Below are 17,522 nucleotides of genomic sequence, written 5' to 3'. Positions count from 1 at the left end.
CCAGATTTTGGTGCCAGCTGTTTACCAGAGTTGTCTGGGAAACACACACAAGCTGCTCTGCACCTAGACTTTCGGTCCTGTAGGATGTTACCCAAGAAAGGAAGCCAGTGGTCCCATGGAAGCTGAGCTTGTATAGAGTTTCTCAGGCTGAGAGCAGCCCTTTTCCTCAGCACCAGTGCCCCATACCTTGTCTGAGCCAGGTTATTGTCCAGGCGACAGAGAGGGAGCACCCAGATTCATTTAAAACAAGCCTGCTCCTTGTATGACATTAAATAAATAATGAATCAGGCAATGAAGATAAGATTCTTTTTAAAGGTACCCCAAACTTTCTATTTTGAAAAACTTCCAACCGCCAAAGGTTAAAAGAATGATACAATGAATACTCCTCACCTAGATTCACCAGTTGTTAACATTTTGTCACCATTGCTTTATCTCTTTCTAATCAATATATATTTCTATGCATTGAAGCATTTGGAAGTAGGTTGAATACTTTATGACAGTTCATTCAAAATAATTCAGTACACATCTCCCAAGAATAAAGGCATTTACTTACATAACGGCAATACAGTTTCTCAGACCTAGGAAAATTAACGCTTCAATATATTTAATTCCACATTCATATTTCTCTAATGTTCCAAATGTCTTTTATTACCATCTTTTTATGTTTGACCCAACATCTTAACAAAGTCCATACATTGCATTTGATTCTTTCTCTCTAATCCAGTATCCCAAAAGGACATTTAGCGTGACTGGAGATACTTTTGATCGTCACAACTGTGGGTGCTAATAGCACCTAGTAGATAGAAACCAAGGGAGGATGTCTGCTAAACATCTTACAGTACACAGGACAACCCCCCACAAAGAATTACTTGGTCCAAAATGTCAATTATTGCTGAGATTGAAAAACCTTGTCTATCTGAAATAGTCTCCTGACTTTTTGTTGCTTTTCATGACATTGACTTGTAGTATCCAGGCCAGCTGTAATGTGTAGAATATTCCACATTCTAGATTTTTCTGATTGTTTTCTCATGATTAGTTTCCATTTAAACATATTTGTCAGGAATATTGTATATATCATGCAACAGTTAGCTATTACTGCATAACAAACCATCCCAATACTCAGTGATATAATATTAACAGCCATTGGCTAAGTCATTCTGTTGACCTGGGCTGGGCTCTGCTGATTTTGGCTAGACTCATTCATGGATCTGCAGTCATTTGACAGATTGATTGCAATCTGGTGCTGGCTGATCTAGGATGACCTCGTGACTAGGTGCTGGCTGATCTAGGATGACCTCGGCTGGGATGACTTGTCTCAGCTCCATTTACCTCTCCCACTTAGCAGGCTATTCTCATGACGAGACAGAGGTCTGAAAGACAGTGGAAGAGTGCAAGATCTTTTGAAGTCTAAGCTTGGAACTGGCACTCTGTCACTTCCACGGCATTATGTTGGCTAAAGAAGGTATCAAAGCCAACCTAGATTCAAGTGGTAGAGAAATAAACTGTACCTCTTAATGGGAGTTGCTGCACAGTCATTGCAAGGGGTGTGGATGAGGGAGGTGCGAATCTGGGCCTATTGCAATCAGTCTATCAAAGTGATATTGCATATCTCTTAGCATCAGATCCGGAGATAAATAATGTCAAATTGGCCCACTATTACTGATGTTAAGTTTGAGGCTTGATTAAGTGGTAACGGACAAAGCTCGCCTTTGGGTCTATCTTTCATGTCTGTGCGTTGATGTTTTGAAACAGGGTGTCTATCCGGTTCACCACTGTGTTACTTTCCGAGGGCTGCTATAGCAAAGTACCCACAAGTTGGGAGGCTTAAATCAACAGAAATTTATTGTCTGGCAGTTCTGTAAACACCGTGTCAGCAGGGCTCCTTCTGAAACCTTCCTTGCCTCTTCCGGTGTCTGGTAGTCCCAGACATTCCTTGGCTTGCCGCTGCAGCACTTCAATCCCCCCTCCAGCTTTATATGACATTCTCCCTGTGTCTGTGTCTTCACAAGAACCTTTTCTTATAAGAACACCAGTCATATTGGATTAGGATCCCATCCTACTGGATTATGACCTCATCTTTACTAATTATGTCTGATACAACCCTATTTCAAAATAAGATCACATTCCAGGGTCCTGGGGGATAGGATTTCAACTTACCTCTTTTGGGGAACATAATTCAACCCATAACACCCATCAACTCTTCACTCAAAGGTTTTATCACTCATTGATAGTCCTTGATTGACTCAACTGTTCCATTGGGGATTGCACAGCAGTGTTTTTCTTAGGCCTCACCATTTCTTCAACATTTATTAGCTGGCATTCTTCTATAAAAAAGGTTTTGTTTTCCTGTTTCTTCCCCATCTCTTCCTTCTTCTCTCCCTCACTTTTTAGATCACTTTGAATTTTTGGCCTTTTCTTTTTATTACTTTCATACAACCATCTCATGATGTTTTATCCAATATCATATCAACCATCATTTTTGTACAATACAGAAAAAATTTTGGTGATCAAATTGTTTCACATTTGGCTAGATAGAGCCCATAAAGTCAACTCTTAATGAAGGAAAGTATAATAAATTTAAAATTTTTCTTTTTAAAATGTGACCACTCCTAATCTAGCCCATAGGATTTACTTATGAAGTCCAAATAAGTCAGAGCTCATAATTTTCTCCCTGGGGAGGCCATCTGATTATTCCCCATGGGGAAAAAAAATCTATCATTCCTACAGTATGACCATAAGAAAAAGCTGTCATTTATTGAGTAGTCTCTGCTTTACATGTTATTTTAATTGTCATAATAACTGCCTATGTAATGTTACTACATATTACAAATGAGAAATCTGAGGTTTAAAAAGTGAGAAACTGAAAGAACATGGATTTTGCAAACTGACAGTTTGAATCCTCTTAGGCATGTGATTTGGGCCTTGGTTTGTTTATCTCTACTATGGCAATGATGACATTTGCCTCATAGGTTTGAGCCCAGCAGCTTACCTAACCTAGAGTAGGTGTTTATTAGTTTTCTTCTTTCCATAGCCTGATGACAGGCCATGACTTCTAGGTCATGTTGGATAAATGACAGTGCCACAGAGTCCACTAGCAATTAATCAGGAGTTGATCTATTCAGAATATGCTCACTGGGAATTAAAGATAGTTTGACCTAAGTCTCAAGTAAAATCTATCTTTAATTATCTTTGGGGGGAAAAACAGTTTGATCATTTTTTAAACAATGTTGTGGGAAGGAGATCATATCTATTCAAATTAAGAGAACAACTTTTGGGGAGATCTTTTTCATTTTACATTCACATTAGGAAGTTCATTTATAAATCAGTCTTCAAAATAGGCTCAGCTTTGTTGCAAACAGTGCATTCATTCTTTCCATAAATTGTATTGAGTACCTACTATGTCGTATACAGTGTTCTAGGCACTTGGGAAGATAGGTGAAAGACAAATACATGTGCAAATTACACAGGATTAGAAGTAGGTAAGTACCAACGAGAAATATAAACTAAGCAGAGGTATAGAGGAGGGGATTGCAATTTCAAGTAGGGCTGTCATCATTTAAAGGTGATATTTGAGCAAAGACTTGAAGGAGGTGAGGAAATTGGTCACGTGGCCATCTGGGAGAACAACAAATACAAGGCCCTTGGGCAGGAGTGTGCTTGGCCTGCTAGAGGCACAACAAGGAGGCTAGTGTGGCTGGAGTGCAGTGAATGAGGGGAAGTGTTTTATTTATCCAACAAACACTTAAATAGCCCTCACTAGTGGTCATGCAGCGCCCCCTCTCTGGAGCACACCCCCACCACCACCTTTCGCCTTCTTTTCCCCTCAAGAGGCATACCTTTGCGCTCTCTCTCTCTCTCTCTCTCTCTCTCTCTCTCTCTCCCCTAAGCTCCAACTGCCCTTTGTAACTTGTTTCCTGAGCCCACGCAGCCCCAGCCCCATTGGCTCACTTTTTCTGCCTCTGTGTCTTTCTAAATAAACTTTCACTTGTACTTTGAAAAAAAAACAATAGCCGTCACAAGTAGCACTTGAAAATGTTAACTCATCTTCCCAATAACTATGGGAAGTGGATCCTGTTTTTCTTTTTTAGATGAGGAAACTGAGGCACAGGAAGATTAAATAACTTCCCCCAAGTCACATAACTATCAAGTTATAGAGCTGGGACTGTCTCAGGTGATCTGTCTCTAGAGACTTTTGGAGCTTTTAAGCACCCATGTTGCTGTACTGCCTCCTAATAGTAAGAGATGAGGTCTGATAACTGGGGACCAGATCCCATAACTCCTTAAAGGCCATTGGTAAGGATTTGAGTTTTTATTCTGAGTGATATTAGTTTTAAACAGAAGAGTGATATGTGTTTGTTTTGTTGTTCCAGAAATTTCCAAAGCAGTTATGTACTTAAGGTATGTATTGCTCTTGGCATTTAATATACTGGTATAAATTCAAAAAGATATCCATTTATGGGAACAAAGAAAATTTGATATGTATTATTTAGAGATGTTATCCTATCAGATATTATTTGTGTAAGGTTAATCTCTTCTATTTTTAAAGTCTTACAAGAACCTCTTTATTGTGAGGATCTAGAAATACTTATGTACTTGGCTATGCATTTTGGGAGGCACCGAGGCAAAGTTATGAGCAAAAAACTTTGTTTTCCTACTTTGAAGGGGGAAAAAGTTATAAGAGCAAATGGACTACTTAAGATATGTCCTAGCTACATACCAAAGGTGATGGGTCAGTGGTGCTGCCTTTTTGGGGCTTAATGTTTCAGCACCTCATGGGCCACACTCCTTCACTGGGGCTCCATGACCTCCAGTGCAGAGTGACCCAGAGGAACCTGCACTTGAGAGTATCGAAAGGACTCTGGCTCAAGCCATCCATCCTGCTCAAGGAGCATTCAGGAGCAGCACAGGCAGAGTCAGTCTGGAGAAGAGAAGGATGACATTAATGATCATCATAATTACCATAATATATTCAGCATTTACTGTAGGCCTAGCATCATGCGAAATGTTTTACAAGCATGAGCTATATAGTAAACTAAGGCTTAAAGAGATTCACTAAATTGTCCAAGAACATATACAGCTGTGACATAAGCACAGCTCTACTTGTCTCCAAAGCCCATATCCCTACGCATTTATTCTATACTGTCTAGGTCAGGAATAGAATTCTCTATGGCTATTTCTTCTGTAACCTTCAAGAACGTTAACAGTGACTCTCTGGAGGTGGTTCCAGTTCTGAGTTTCCAGCTGCCTGTCACACACAGGTGCAAGTTTCAGCCTTCACCTCTTTTGTACTGCTCAGTTTTTCAGACACAACTTACGTGCCTCATCAGATTTCTTATCATTTCCCAAATGCTCAGTTCCTTGTTCTGTCTCAGCCACCACAGCAGCTGACTTGCTTTTGTTTGGGTCCACATAGTCCTGCTACTGTAGTTGCCATTTTCCCAGCCTGCCCCTGCCCCCCTTGACTGCCACTGAAGAACCCGGCTCACCAGCTACATGCCATGAATTCTCTCTCTGCTCCCAATCATGATTAAAGGCGGTGCCCCAGAGCATTGGCCGTGGCTTGCTGAGAGGCTAACGATGGGAAAATATGACATAACCTAGAAGTATGAGGATAGTAACCGAAATAGGAGATGGGAGGGAACCACAAAGGGGGATTCGTTTTCCTGTCTCCCTCCCAAGAACTTACCTGAGCATGTTTTCACCATTTAGCATGTCTGGAGATATTCTGCTTGGACATGAAGGCATACCTCCTGTCTGCAGATTATCCAAGCATCATCTTGTATTACTTTCTCATCTTACCTCTGTTTCTCTTCCTTTTTTGTCTCACTCTTACTGCCCTGGGATTGCATCTCCTAAATAAAACATTAGCATTAATTCTTGGTTGGAGTTCTATTTTTCTAGAAAAAATAGGCTAAGATATCTAGACTCAATTTCGATCAATGATACCTCCACTTCCTAAATTCTCTTGACCCAAAGTCAAGCTTTCGAGAGATAGTAATAGCTAATAATATTGTCATTTTTATCAGTATACATGATAGAACTCATGTATTCCTCCACAAAGAAAATAAAAATAATTGAAAGGATCCTTAGTGGTGAAAAGATTCTGAACCAGTAGCTCAAAACTAGCATCAATCCTAAAACCACTCATACCCTCAGTATCTCACAACTAGCTTTTCCTCTCCTTTCCAACCAGGCTGTGGTTTGAATCCCCAGTATTCTTACTTGGACTGGACTATTGAACACCTTCCCAATTTGTCTTTCTATTCCCATATTCTCCTACTTCTGATCTAATCTGAATACCATTGCCATCAGATAAATAGTCCTAAAAGCTGATTTCATCTTGCTCCCCTATGTTGAAAAATGTTCAGTAACTTCTCACTACCCCTAGAATAATGTCTAAAGTTCCTTCTGAAACTAATCTTCACTCAAGGCCCTTTACAAACCGTGTGACCTACATTTCCAGCTTTACTACCAACTATAGTGTTTCTCTATGTGAATTACACCACCAGCTGTTCTGGGCTGCTTGCTTTTCCCAAACATGTTGCATTTTTTCTAAGACCACTATGCCTCCGCAATGGAACTGGACAACAGAAGTATTTGTAGGTTTGGGTACCGTCCCCCTCCACCCCCTCACTCCCTGCCCGCCCCTCCAGGGAAGTATCAGAATGCCTCCAACATCCATAACTACCTCCTAGGGGTTTTTAATAGGACACCAAATTATGTGTCCATTTATTCTGCCATTCCAAACAAAACCATTTAGTCTGGGAGCCAGAGCCTAACCTAGGGCCAATAAACCTATCTATGTGGATGTGATGGCTTATCAAAGAAGCTCCACCTAACAGCCTGCACTGGATGGTGAGCAGCCAACCTAGCCCGGCCCTTTGAGGAAGTTAATATGAAGTACAGGGACAGAGTCAGCAGTTACCAGTAGGGAGAAGCTAGAAGATACACAGAGGGAAAGAACAATGCAATCATGTGGCAGCAGAAACCAGGAAGCAATAGAAGCTGTGAGATAAAGAACTAGAAAGTACTTAGTAGCAAGGGCAGAGGAGCAGAGTCATAATAATAGCAGATAGAGAACAAAGCAACAGATATTACTGCTGAAGAACCCACAAGATAACCAGCTGTATTGTGTGCTGACTCATCTTCCAGTTCCCACTGGTCATTACTTAAACTTAGATTGAGGCAACCATGAGTCTCTCTCTGTTCTGGAAATTAAATTTTCGCCTCCGGTATCTCTATCAGTCAAGATTATAGCAGGAAACTAAAGGCAACTCAGCTGGGGTTTTGAAAATAATTGAAGACACTATTTACAAGGATGTAGGCAGGTTTGCGGGAAGGTAGGAGGAAAATTGAGGCGCCCAAAGGACTAGCAAGAGTGAAAATCCAGGGCAGAAGAGACAAGGGAAGGAAACTGTGGCAGTGTGATGGGAGTCTAGAAAGAGCTAGAGCCTGAAGGGGCATAACTGCTGCCAGAATCATGGTGCTAAAGCTGGGAGAAAAGCATATTAGTCTCTTTTTCCTCGTACCCTCTGATACTTGCTGATGCCTCTCACTGGCCAAACCCTACAGTAAGAAAGAAGGCAGTAGAGCCTGCTGGCGTAGCTCAGTGGTGGAGCTTTTACCTACAACCCAGGAGGTCACGGTTGGATTCCCAGACAGGATTGCGGGCTCGATCCCCAATGTGGGGTGTGCAGGAGGCAGCCGATTGATGATTCTCTGTTATCATTGACCAGAGGCCCAGCGCATGAAATCATGCGCAGGTAGGGTCCCTAGTCTTAGCCTGTGATCAGGGCCATCTTCTGGCCGCTTGCCATTCCGGAGTCCCACCCCGCCGCCACCACCCACGCTGCCAGTTCCCCATCTGGGGATCCATCGGAGCCTGCGGGCCAGGGGGAAGGACCAAGAGGTCTGCCTTCCACCTGCTCACCAGTCCCAGTCCCCCCCCTGCCACCACCCACCCAAGTTCCTTGGAGCCTGCGACCCAGGGGAGGGACCAAGAGGCCGGCCGTTCGGCCTGCTCCCCAGGCCCCAGTCCCACCCCAGTTCCCCGTGGTTCCCTGTTCACCATCTGGTGATAGGAGCCTGCGGGCCGGGATGGAGGGACCAAGAGGTGGTCAATGCACCTCATAGTAACTGTCTAGCAGTCATTCTGGTCGTTACACCATTATGGTTGCTGGGCTTTTATTATATAGGATGTTTCTATCTCTCCCTCTCCATTTCTCTCTGAAATCAATAAAAATATATTTAAAAGAAAGAAAGAAGGCAGTAGAGCCCAGGTGATGTCATTTGTGGATAACAACCTCATGAGGCACAGAACAGAGAGGGATGGGGGTGAGGGGGAGCTGTCATGGGCTGACTAGTGGCCTCACCAAGGGAAAAAAATAAATAAGTATGTCCATGCCCTAACATCCAGAACCTGAGAACACTACCTTACATAGCCAAAGATTTGCTTAAGTTCCTGAGTAGAGGAATTTATCCGAGTTTATTTTGGTGGGCACTAAATGCAATCATATGTCTCCTAATGAAAGAAAAGCAGGGGTAGTTTTGAAAAAGGAAAAGGCAATGTGACCTCAGAATCAGACATTGGAGTGAAGTGGCCACAAGCCAAGGAAAGCCTGGAGCCATCAGAAGAGGGAAGAGGCGAGGAGCAGACTCTCCCCAGAGCCTTCAAAGGGAGCATGGCCCTGCCACCATCTTGATTTGGGGTTTCTCGCCTCCAGAACTGTGAAAAGATAAAATTCTGGGCTTTTTGTTTGGTTTTTGTTTGTTTGTTTTTTGGCTTAAACAACAGAAATTTATTTTCTCACAGTTCTGGAGGGTAGAAGTCTGAGATCAAGGTGTCAGTAGGGTTGGTTTCTTCTGAGGCCTCTCTAAAATTCTGGTTTTTTTTAAGCCACCCAGTTTGTGGTAATTTGTTACAGCAGTCACAGGAAAGTCATACAGGGACCAGCCAAATGGAGAATTACCAGCATAAACTCTATTCAACTCTGAATGCCACATTGACCACAATAATGCCCTGATCACCTTTGCTGGGAATTCGTTTGCCTACCTTCTTCATTCATGTTGGTACTTCTTTTTGGACAACTCATATGACTCAAGTTAAATGCTCCCAAGTTACAGTTACTTTTGCATACAAATATCTTTTCATCCTAACCCGATGACCACATTCTTCTTGAGAACAAGAACCTTGTCTTGTACATCTTTGTAGGCCATGAAAATCCCAGCCCAGTACTTTGAGCAGAGTGGATATTCTGTAATTGGTAAATGAGAGAGAAAGCTTCCATTTGTCCATCTGTAAATGGAAAAATAACAATTTCCACTGACTTGCCTTTCAGAGATAATAGTGGCAGTGTTTCCCAGAAACAATTTCTGTACCTGTAACAAAATGATAGATCTGAAACACCCACTCCTGCTGGAGCAGTTCCTCAGAAAAGAATTACATTTTGTTGCAGCATGTCTTCCATTTCATGTGGAGCTGAAACTGCTTGTAGTCACCCCAAGGAAAGGGCAGGGCGTCCTTAAGAAAATGTAAGAGCTCAATATTGGTGTTCTCTCAGGAATTTTGATTCACCCCATAAATATTTATCAAAGGACTATTATGTTAAAGTGAATCCATAAATGCTGGAAAAACACAAACACACAGAATAAGGCATGGTCCCAAGTAATTGTGACACAATATGATGAATGCTTTTTAAAAGAACAAGATACTATGGAACCAGATTAAGTCTATGGATGAGAATTTCACCCTTCCCCTCCTCCCCAAAAAAAGTCACGTTCAAGCTAGTTTTTTAGGACTTTATCAGGCACAGGCGAAGTCAGAAGCACTGGGAACCAAGAGAAATAACTTTGCCAAGCAAACTACACCCTTAGCTCAGCCCTATTGTATCTGACCTTATTTTAATTCGTCGTCCTCATAGCTAGATAGTGAGAAAGGAAGGGAATGCAGACTGCTTCCCTACTTTGCATCTAGATTTGCATCAAAGAAAGGAGGGCATCAGGAGGAAAAGTAGAGGTTGCCCTCTTACAAGCTCAATAATGACAAGTCCAGATAGCAATAATGGGTTAATAAACACTCTTACCTTTCCTGCGCTTCTACCTCAATTCTGAAAACTGAGGTGGGCTATCCTGTGAGCCTGTGGGGTAGCAGGGCATGAATAACTCGGAGGAAAGCAGGCAAGGAATGAGGGCACCCCTTCGTCTCATTATCCCAAGCAGGGAGGCATTGCTTTGTGGCAAAGCCTCCTGGAAAGGGAATAATGGCTGAGGCCCTTTTTCCTGCCATAGACTGACCTTCAGATCACTCCTTGGGGAACTGCTGTGTCAGGGGCACCGCCCAACATCTCTCCCCAGTCAGCCCTCCTAGGCCTCTGAGACCAGAGTGGGAGGAGAAAACTCCTGGGAAAGCAGCCAGGAGAGAGGGAACGACTGACCTAACCCACCAAGGGCCAGAGGGTCCCCCCATCCTCACCCTGTAGCTTCCATTGGAAAACGAGGAAGCTGAGAAACCAGATTCCAGCCTCAAAGTACAGATCACTTGTCTTTGTTTTCTTAAGAAGCCTCTACCTCCCAGACCTTGCCAGGAAGCCGGCGGCATTTTCATGAAGCAGTAATAACAAGGACAGAGCGTTCTAGCCTGCCGGAGCCTGCTGGCTGGTCACTCTTTCCACTGCCTTTTGTTTTCATGCATCATTCCCTCACTTGCTTCTCAGATTCCTCAGGGCTTTGAAAAAGCCACAAATGCTCCACACAGTGACACCACCCAGAGGGCTGGCAGACATCACTGTCACGCACCCTGCCCTAAGCGATGGCACGTATGCAAGCCCTGACAACGGACACCCAGCCTTACACCTAGTAAGAGTCAAAATAGTGTCCAGAAAGGCAACCACCTTCCCCATCAGCTTTGCTGGTAAAGGTGGGACTTTAGATTAAGTATCACCCAGTGCACTAGTAAATCACAGACCCCTGTTTGAAGCATAATGCATCTGCAAGGTATGTTGGACCGTGGGACTTCTCTACCCTTTCTTCAAGGATCTAAATGAAGCCAACACAGCCCAGCTGGCATGCCTCAGTGGTTGAGCTTTGAACTAGGAGGTCACAGTTTGATTCCCCACCAGGGCCCATGTCCGGTTGTGGGCTTGATCCCCAGTGAGGGGCATGCAGGAGGCAGCCGATCAATGATTCTCTCTCATCATTGATGTTTCTCTCTCTCTCGCTCTCCCTTCCTCTCTGAAATAAATAAAAATATATTTATAAATAAATAAATGCAACCTGACCGGTTTGGCTCAGCGGATAGAGCATCGGCCTGCAGACCGAAGGGTCCCAGGTTCGATTCCGGTCAAGGACATGAACCTTGGTTGCGGCCACATCCCCAGTGGGGGGTGTGCAGGAGGCAGCTGATCGATGTTTCTCTCTCATCGATGTTTCTAACTCTCTATCCCTCTCTCTTCCTCTCTGTAAAAAATCAATAAAATATATATAAAAAAATAAAAACGAATAAATGCAGCGAAGACAGATGTTACCAACAAAGCAACAGAATGCTATCACTGTGCCAATTCACATATCAATATATTAGACTGTGTATATATACATACAGGGAGAAGAAGCTCTCAATGATATTTGTGTTCCTATGTCACCTGTGGCCTGTTTTAAACCACACTCCAGAGCTACCCTACCAAAATCTGAAAACAGGGCCTAGATATGTACATTTTTAAAAAAACTTGACAGTATTGGTTAGAATGTGGGAAAGAGAATTTCTCAGATATCATTGATGAGAGTAAAAATGAGTTCAGCTACTGTGGAGAGCAATCTTGTGAAGTTGAGAATGTGTCCCTAGAAAGTTCCTTTCCAGATATATTCTAGAAGAATTCTCACACCTGTGTCCAATGAAGTATACATAAGGACAGTAATTACATCATGATTTGAATTAGCTAAAAACTATCATAAATATCCATCCACAGAATAATTATTCTAGAACATTTATAGTATGGGACTATATTGCAGTATGATTTAGTATAATATTACTATATTATAAAGAAAGAACTAGCTTTACAGGTATCACATGGATAAATCTAAAAAACATGATGTTGAAAAACACAAGATCCAGAAGAATATGTACAATATTTATATACATCTTTAAACACCCAAAACATATATAGTATAGTAAAAACATAAAAACATGTGAGAAGGATTCCCACCATTTTTAAGAGATTAGTTACCTCTAGGTAGAGATGGGATGGAAGACCCTCTTTTGTAACTAAAACATTTTATTTGTTTTTTTGTTTGTTTATTTATTTATTTTTAATCTTAAGCAAATATGGCAAGCTGTTAAAATTTATAAAATCTCATTACTGGATATATGTCCCACAAGTGACTCTGAAGATCTTCCATAGCAGCAGGATCTTTCAAGATTTTTAGGATTCACAAATACTGAAAATAAAAGTTTGTTTACCGGGATAAGCCATTCCCATAAACACAGATGACACTACTCATCCCTCTTAGTAATGTAGGTATTTTGAGATGTTTTCATTAATGGTGGCGTTATTACACAGATTCACACACACTCTCCTACTCAGGTGTGCTTCTGACCTCCTGGATTTGTGAGCATTCTTAATAGAGTCAGAGGTGCAATGGAATGAAGCTACGGATCTATCCACATTTGGAGACCATTATTATAATGATCAGAGATTCTCAAATCTAGCTGAAAGTCATAATCACCAGATAAAAATTTTAATGCCATCGTCGACGCCCCAGCTTATGGAATATGATGTAGTAGTTCTGAGGTGAAACCAGGAATCTATACTGTCAAGAGATTCTGATAATCAGCCAGGTTTGAAAATGAGGATAAATAATCATGAGGCAGGATAGTAAGAAGTTAGGAAAATCCTTGGCAAGTGGAACGGGGAAACTGAGACAAATAGTTGATTCAAACTGACCCCATCCAGCACCCTGACTCACCTGCCTCCTTCTCCCTTGCATAACCATTCCCTTAAGCACTAAGTCCTCAGGACAAAGAGGTTCTGACCCACATCAAATAATTTTGGGAACAAAGCTTTGGGTCTGTTGACCACAGAGATAGAGTTTTGGTCAAACTAGAGATAATATCTAGGCCTCAAATGTCTCTAGTTTGAGATAAATGAGGATGGAAAAGCAGCAAAACCAGATGAAGCAACCTAATGACTGATATCAGGACCAGATGAAATGAATGATGATCCCCTACGCTAGCACCAACCAATCACTAGAAAACACAACCGTGAAAGAACACACTGTGGAAAGCTGATGAATATTATATTGAGATCCTCCCCCCCGCCAAATCCCCGCCTTTGGAAAACAGATAAAAACCCTTAAGATGAAGGACCCAGTGCATGCTTTCTTTCTTGGGCAGGGGTGGGAAGCGTCTGGCCCTCAGGCCGTATAAGACCTGAGAAATCATTTGGTCTAGCCCTGGCAAGACATTAGGGGTGAGTTAATTAAATGTTTGAGCAAATGTAGCAGGCTAATTTTTAAGTTGATAATTTTGTACGGCCCACGGATGATGCTATAAATATCCAAATGGCCCTTAGCAGAATAAAAGTTCCCCACCCCTGCTCTACAGCATGCCCATGACTCTCCACCTCCCTTTCTTTAAGGCGAGTATCTTTTCTTTCTTTCCCCTAAGCTCCAAGGAACCTCCTTTTGCCTCTGTAACTTGTTTCCTGAGTCCATGCAGCCTAGCTGGCTCACTTCTACCTCTGTGACTTTCTAAAAAAAACTTTCTCTTTGAGTAGAGTTCTTGGCTCTGAATTCTAGCCAAACTCAAAGATCGAGGTCTAACAGCACCACTAACAGCCATGATTATGTTTTATTAATGTTTTCAAAGAAGTTGGGATGGGAGAAAAAGAAGCAAGAAAATTAAAGGGGGGAAGAAGGAAGAAAGGGAGGGACAGTAAGCTTTCAAATCCTTCCTAATCTATTTTCACCCACTCTCCAACCTTGAATGTCTCTCCATCCTCTGAACTTTACTAGAGCTGTAATCATCTGTAAGTTCATTTTGTATATTGTAAGATCAATATACAAAAAACTATTGTATTTCTATACATTAGCAATGAGCAATTTGAAAATTAAATTCAATTCAGTCCGTACCCAGATCCCAGGTGTGTGTGTGTTTCAGAAATTGGCAAGCTGATCTGTAATTCATATGGAATTGTAACCCAGCATAGCCAAAGCACTCTTGAAGAGGAAAGACAAAGCTGGAAGATCCACATTTCCTGATTTCTAAACCTACAGCAAAACTACAATTATGAAGACAATTATACTTATTGGCATAAGTATACACATAGAGATCAATGGCATAGAATTGAGTGTCCACAAATAAACCCTCACATTTAAGGTCAATTGTTTTTTTGACAAAGGTGCCAAGACAAGTCAATAGTGAAATAATAATTTTTTTCCAATAAATGATGCTGGAACAACTGGATATCCACATGCAAAAGAGTATGTTGGGCTATACCTCACACCATACAAATAAATGAATTCAAAATAGATCATAGACCTAAATGTAAGAATTAAAACTATAAAACTCCTAGGAGAAAACACAGGAGTAAATCTTTATGACCTAAACTTGTCAGTGGTTTCTTAGATATGTCACCAAAAGCAGAGGCAACAAAAGAAAATAATAGATGAATTGGACTTCAAAATTAAAGACTTTTGTGCTCACAGAACACCATCCAAAAAGTAAGAGACAACCCACAGAATGAGAGAAAATCTTTGCTGAAAGTATATTTGACAAGAAATTTATATTCAGAATATATAAAAATCTATTACAACTCAATAGTGAAAAGCAAACCCCGTTAAAATATGGGCAAGCCCACAGCTACCAAGCTGTGGTATTTTGTTATGGCAGCTGTAGCAAACTAACACAGTGGTTCTTTTGAACATGTAACAATGACACCATGTATAAGAAAGGCCTATGTTTTGAATGATTGCATTTTGCAGGGTAGCATCTTTTGGTCACTTACGTCATCAATTGTTAGAAATGTGAGAACTCTCCAGAAGATCAAGTACTGTGCAGTAATTATCATGCACAGGCCCCAGAGAGCCCTGGCCTTTGAGAATGCCCTCTTCATCAACCCAAAAGAAGGTAAATACTTGGATCTCTCCAGGCCTTTGAGCTTTTCATAAATTGGTAGAGATTGATCCAAATGTGCTTGACACCTGGGAAAATGTCATTTAAAATGATGTTTAATTACTGAGAACTTTTAATAATATGGGGAAATGATTCTAATACTCTAATATTAAATAAAAAGTCAGCATGAAAATTTCATATGTATAGGTAGACTCATTTTATCTGTGTGGTGCTATGCATAGAAGAAAGACTGAATAGAAATATAGTCAAAGTTAACATTTTTTCTCTACAGTGAGACTATGTGTTAGTTTGGTTTTTTTCTTTATACTTCTCTATATTTCTGAATTTTCCAAAGTGAGCATGTATTATTTTTATAATCACAAAATATGCTTATATTTTAAAGATTAAAAACTGGGCAGAGCAAGCCCAGCCCGCTTGGCTCAGTGGTTGAACGTCGACCTATGAACCAAGAGGTCATGGTTTGATTCCTGGTCAGGGCATATGCCTGGGTTGCAGCTGAGCCCAGTATGGGGCGTGCAGGAGGCAGCCGATCAATGATTCTCTCTCATTGATGTTTCTATCTCTCCCTCTGCTTTCCTCTCTGAAATCAATAAAAAATATATATATTTTTAAAAACTGGGCAGAGCATATAGAACTAGTATTGAGAGTCATCTCCAGAAGACAAAGTTCTGGGACTCATAGGTCAGATGCAAGTGCTGCTAGAACCCTGCTGCCCACCTGTGCTCTTGGGATTGAGCCATTGGATGTTGCCCCATGCCTGGAAATTCTGATTATGCTCCTGCAGAGTCTTCCTGTCTAGAACAGGTCTCTGAACACTGATCCTCCTTTCAGACTGCTAACCCCTAATTCTGAAGTTAGGAACAACTCAACCCAACCTCTCCCTCCCTGTCCCACACTTCTCTTCCAACCATTTTGTACTCAAGGCTACCCACAGTGGCACATGGTTACCTGTGTCCCTCATAAGCGGAGCGGCTGAGAAGTAACAGGCACAAGATGATAGTATGAGGGCAAGAGAAGGGAAATATTGGGAGAAATGCTTCTGAGGTTTCCTTCCCTGTGGAGGTCTGTCCCTCTGTCTAGCTTCTTGTCTGTCCTCCTTAGAGGAGGGGCTTAATCTGATTGGGGAATTGTGAAGCCTACATAGGGCATGTTCAGTTTAGTTCCTCCTTTCTTCCTCTTAGGTACCTGCCTCCTACAGTGAGGATGCTCTGCTTCTCTGGGGCAAGATCCCCTTCCTACCCCAACTCTCATCCCCAGAATAAGAAGGCCTGTCATGCTCAAGTGTTACTTGTGACTGGGTGAATAAGTCTGCCTAAAGCTGAAACTCATTTAGTATTTAGTATCCCATTCTATCTCACAGAAAAAAGATATCAAGGTAATATTTTGGTCTCCATCTGCCCACTCTTTTGTCTCATTTCTCATCTTGATCTGAATCCTAAAATTTGGATTGGAGAAAAAGAATGCTACTTATGGTAACTTCTCAGGGGCCTGAAAGGTGTTTGTTAAGAGCCAACCACTTGCCCAGCATGAAGCTTTAGATATGTTCATTTATTTAATTCCACAACAACCCCCAGGAGTTCACAATATTTTCCTGTTTCCCATAAGAGGAAACTGGTGCTCAGAGAGGTTAGATACTTGCCAGAGGTCTCACAATGAATGAGTGACAGATGTCACTCTGACTTCAATGTCCAAGTACTATACACTGCATCAGACATTGTCCTTGGGTGCCACCAAGACACTCCTTAGGGACTGAGGTAGCAATCTCATCTGCATTTAATACTTCATCCTAATCAACTGAGCTATCAATTGAGCAACATGCAAGAGAGGCAAAGATGATACAACCAAAGGACAAGGAATGGGTGATTATATAACTCTAGAGTAGACCAAAGACATCAAGAACTATATTTTCCCCAGATTTCTTGGGAGCTTTTAGACAAATGACCTCCCCTGCTTCCCAATTAGTGCTCTGGCTTCCTGGTTGTAAAATAATTCTTAATATCCTGTCCTTCTTAAATCAGACCACATGCCATGCTTCCCTGAGACTGGCCTCAGCATAGTTGCCCTTTGCCCATTTAAAAATTGGGTGTCATACGGCCTTGGGTAGCACATGGAGTAAAATAATAACTATAATGAACAATGAATCAGCTTAACAATATATGAAAACAAGAAGTAGTGAAATGATGAGCAGAAAGTGCCAGCTATAGGGGCTGACCCTTTAAGTAGACAAGCTGAAGAAGATGTTTTGATCTCACCCCTGAAGGACAATCAGCTGGAGGGCTGAACCACAGTCGCTGAGAGAGCCAACCATGCTGCCAAGGTACCAGGCAGCATTTCCAGGGGCTCAAACCACGGCTAGTTTCTTCTCATCTTCCCAACAAATGCTCAGAAAGTGCAAGGG

General features: G+C 41.7%; 1 protein-coding gene across 4 annotated transcripts in view; it reads right to left on the bottom strand.

The window, feature by feature from the left end:
- Positions 1-17,522, bottom strand: part of MKLN1 (muskelin 1) — a 323,342-nt gene that overhangs the window by 167,531 nt on the left and 138,289 nt on the right. The gene's annotated exons all lie outside the window — the stretch shown is intronic.

This window comes from Myotis yumanensis, unplaced genomic scaffold (assembly GCF_028538775.1).
Source record: "Myotis yumanensis isolate MYYU_CA2020_CCGP unplaced genomic scaffold, mMyoYum1.0.hap1 SCAF_9, whole genome shotgun sequence".
In the NCBI taxonomy this organism is placed as follows: domain Eukaryota; kingdom Metazoa; phylum Chordata; class Mammalia; order Chiroptera; family Vespertilionidae; genus Myotis; species Myotis yumanensis.
This window is presented reverse-complemented; position numbering and strand designations above follow the sequence as displayed.